Below are 4462 nucleotides of genomic sequence, written 5' to 3' on the forward strand. Positions count from 1 at the left end.
CTGTACCACCAGTCACGCTTATCGCCAGGTTTTGACAATTTATGAAAAGCGTCCCCTGTATAAACATTGCATTTTTGCGCCTTTACGTCGCCATCCGCCATCTGTCTCGGTGGCACGGTCCTTACTAAACTACTGTAAAACTGCGGTTACCCCATTGTACCGCCAGCGAACTGGCCTCCAAAGTACGCAATAGGCTACACACGGCACACATCCACTATCCACTAGGTGGTTGCTTGACAATCTTTCACACACTTTAAGTCTCATTGAAATGGGCCAAGGTATTATTTTATACATAGATCAAACACTTTTCGCTGATTTGCTCCCTCCACGCCCATCCCATCTCCCTATCCTAGCCTTGTAGTTACAAGCAATACGGATAGATCTACAGTGATGTTGTGCAGAAGAGTCTAAAAAACAACTTTGCAATTCAGAATCAAATTTCGCTCCCCGCGTGAGTCCGGCTAAACTTGATGCACTGATTATGAACATTGCTCCAATTATTTTTAGGTCGCCTGGAAAAACTTTAAAGGAACCTCGCCATATCTGCCCCACAGCAAAATATATGGCACCACCAAATATCAGCCCAATAACTTACAGACAGGCTTTTACTGGCTTTTATTTAGTGAGGACTCACACTCTTGTCTTAGTGATAGCTCGAAGGGAGATTAATTAATTAATTCATCTAGCGATTGGTAAAAAAGTTCCCCCGATGTTTGGCATTCAGAGGTACAAAAAACTTTATACAACAGAAGACATGAAACTTCGTTGTTTCGCCAGCCCTGCTGTACCGTCAAGTTCATATACCGCCAGGGTTTGACTGCACTGAAAAGCAATCTGATGGTTTGTTGAGATTACAAGAGAGAAGCATGACAACAAGTCATTGAAAACCACTTAGTGATTGGCCCAACTAGCAGATCTAATGTGCAGGCCTGAAAAAAGTTCTGTGCAAACTGTGTGCCCACAGTATTGTAGCTGTATTATTAGTGTTCTTCATCAGTTCATGCCCTATCATCATCATCATCACTCTGCACCCCTCGGGGACTCATGCATGCAGGTCTAGATTCATTTGTCAGTGCGATCACTCATCATTTCATTCCATTCTACATCAGCGTCTTGTGTTTTCCATTTCATTTCAGTTGATGTCGTCATCACTTGTAACCCCGTTGAATCATTAAAAGTTCATTGATGTTATCCGACGAGTGATGAGTCATTCTTTAAGTATTACATTTCGTCATATAAAAACTAATCAAGATCAAAACCCGTCCTTACTTCCCAGTCCGCATAAAAGCAAAAAGCAACAAAGAAAATACACTTGCCTAAAGCTTATTGCCCGACCTCATTTTATTTATATATATATATGCAGATTTGTATACTGGAACAGGTTCTTGGATCTTAAGCTTATAGTTTATAGAAGTGAAAATATTTTATTACATCTATAATATGATTATTATAAAGAATATATTGGCATCGAATCATATCCAGGTGAAAGCAAGTTCTTTTAGTGCACCAGGGTTTAATCAGTGTGTTATTTAAGCGCACAGATTGTGACAGATCAATGATGCTGTTAGACGTGTTCTGTCGATTTGCGCGATTGTTGGATCGTGCTACACATTTTGTTGACCCATGGAATGCGTTATTTAGTCATACGTATGACTTTAACTTCTGCTTGGTGCAATGTCAACAATATGGATATATATGCTCATCTGATGTTTTCAAAATAGCAGAAAAACGAAAAACTCTACACGCGGGTAAAATGTAAGATCTAAAATCCATTGCACATTCTACAGATTCACAAAAAGTACTGCCAATTCACCAATCTAATACAGAATGTGCAACAATCAAACGATTGTTGCGCATTCTATGGATCCACAAAATGCGTACGGTGCACGATCCACCGATTGCGCAAATTGACAGACATGCCTTACAATACCACTAGATTTATCTAGAATCTACTCTTGCTCTAGATATATAAAAGTCACCAACACATTACATTTTTTCAGAGCCCTGAACTGACCCCCAAGGGAGCCTCAAGCTTAGACAGCAAACAGTATGATACAGGTAAAAATAAACCTTTCGAATAGCTCTTTTCCTACCAGGCCAAAATCCACAACTGGCCCAGGGCTTTTCCCGGACCTATTTTTACGCCCCTACCCCGCCTAAGGAAAATGTCTAAATTCTAAATATCCAACTAAACACACACAAACCATATCTTATGGCCCATTAAACTGAAGGTTAAAAATTAATCTATCAGATGGTGATACAATATTGAAGATTTATTTCAATTATATACGACATCAACAATTTTCCAGCTTTGAAAGGTCATATAAAAAAGTACAACAGCCACCATTCAAACTTCCAAAGTAGGTTGTGTCAAACTGTAATGCAAATAAATGCTGAAAGTTATGTATGTGTACCTAATATTATAATATAAATCTAGAAGTGAAAATACAATATACTGAAAGTGAAGTAAGGGGAGCGCTTTTTTTCTAGATCTATTTACGTTTCGAAGGCGACAAAAATAAATGTGCATTTTCTTTCGTATCTGCTAACAGGAAGTCTATTCAATTGTTTTGAAAACGTGGATCGGCCGAGAATTTTGAGTTTTTTCGCTACTGGATTGGAATAGATAGCAAGCCACTCAAGCTGTATGCGGTTCTCGGTCCAGCGAGGCCAGGTCCGCGAACCATGCGGGAAAGTGTTAGTAGTGGCTCCTTTGCGAACGGACAGCGCTTTTTCGGTAGTTCCCACCCACCCCCAATCATCATTCAGGCTTTTTGGCTTTGGCCCCAGGAGTAGGGGGGTTTCACTAGGCTTGCTCCCCTGACCTAACAAAAACATGGGGGGGGGGTGCATTCAGGGAAGCATGCCCCCCCCCTGAATTTTAGGCAGAAATCTCATGCTCACCGCGAATCAAACAGATCTAGAGTAGATCCAAATAAGTGGGGTGGGAACTACCGAATAAGCACCGGCGAGTCTTGTCACACACTGTTGTTTGCGTGCGACCAGGACCAGGTAAGATGTGTAATGAGTGTAGAAGGATAGGCCCACCAACATGACTGACACGAGCAAGAGCTGCACCATGAGATCAAAGAGCGAGCAGTATGGACATTTAGTTCTAATGCACCATCTACATCTAGATTCTAGATCTAATTACACCCCTTCTCCGACCAAACTATTTTGTGCAAATATCTTAACAGATGATATAAACAGTAAGCATTTTTGACATTGTTTACAAACATGAGTTTGTGAGAAAGCGAAAGTAGACATGCTAAGTAGGAAGAAACATGTTCATATTTGGCTATTTTGAGAGCTTTGGTCACAGAACCGATGCTCCATATCTGCAGCAGAAAGCCTAGCCATAAAAATACGTTTGTTACCATTCCAGAATGTTTCTAGGTATGGCACACGGGCAGAATACGTCTTCAGACAGAAACCTAACCGGTCACTTCTGTTTGGGTTCCTTACTTTCCAATGAAAACCTGAAAATCCGTAAAATCACGTCAAATTTCTCGGAGTCCGATAATGGCGTTGGGAACGGTAAAATGCGAGACTGACTGCGCATGACCCGCTGATCTATTGATAGATTTAGATTCTTAAAAAACTGTAGCTATAAAAACACAGCAGTGAATACTATAACTTAATTTTACAATATTACATATTAATTTTTTTGACACTAAAAATAAAATTTAAGAATCAGTCACAGTTTCCTGTGCCAATGATATTTGCAAAAGAATCTTTACCGACGGGAGTGTGTTTGACTGATTCAATGCCAGTAATTTCTGAACATTTAAATACCATAGTTCACACTGGTTGCGTTTCATTGGTGCCCTTTGACCCAGTAAGGTTCATTGCGTTTTCTTGTGTCTGCTGGATTCACACAAACCTACGTTCGCAACCCACTTTATCATCGTTATAGGCCTATACGACGACGTCGTGCTGAGCGTGCTTGTGCTAGAGTTTCATTTCAGTGTGAGTGCACGAACAGGAGTCATTTTTCTTTACGTGGATTGATGTAGAATCTAAAAGGAGTTTGGTGCTTGGTGCTTGTTTAGTTATTATTTTTTTTGTGAAAACACAACAATCATGTATCGAGGTTTCACATCTGGAATGGTATTGTTCATCTGTATGTGTCTTGGACTGAGCACTCTCAATTCAGCACTGGAAGCATGCAATGCCGACGTGAGTCTCAAAAAGTCCCTTGTTTGGGGCCCAGGCCTTAGAGCAGATTTCCTCGTTCCTGTGAGGTACATTTATGTCCAGCTGGTGGACAAAAAGGGTCAAAAGTGAGTATTTGTTTAGTACTTCGGTGTTGTTGTAATGCATTTCAGAACTCTTGTCCAACCAATTTAGGAGCATCTCGTGCACCAGCGGATAAACGATGCCAGACTTTGCTCTCTCTCTCTCTCTCTCTCTCTCTCTCTCTCTCTCTCTCTCTCTCTCTCTCTCTCTCTCTCTCTACTAA

At 40.7% G+C, this 4462-nt stretch overlaps 1 protein-coding gene across 2 annotated transcripts in view; it reads right to left on the bottom strand.

Annotated features, from left to right (window-relative positions):
- Positions 1 to 3565, bottom strand: part of LOC101848410 (protein BANP) — a 20676-nt gene extending 17111 nt beyond the window's left edge. The window contains exon 1 of one of the 2 annotated variants that reach the window (XM_005113178.3): positions 3466 to 3565. The gene's annotated coding sequence lies outside the window, so the exon portion shown is untranslated. Of the gene's footprint in view, positions 1 to 3377 lie in introns of both variants that reach the window. The other variant, XM_005113177.3, reaches the window with a different exon arrangement.
- Positions 3566 to 4462: the final 897 nt, after the last annotated feature.

Source organism: Aplysia californica, unplaced genomic scaffold (genome assembly GCF_000002075.1).
Source record: "Aplysia californica isolate F4 #8 unplaced genomic scaffold, AplCal3.0 scaffold01683, whole genome shotgun sequence".
In the NCBI taxonomy this organism is placed as follows: domain Eukaryota; kingdom Metazoa; phylum Mollusca; class Gastropoda; order Aplysiida; family Aplysiidae; genus Aplysia; species Aplysia californica.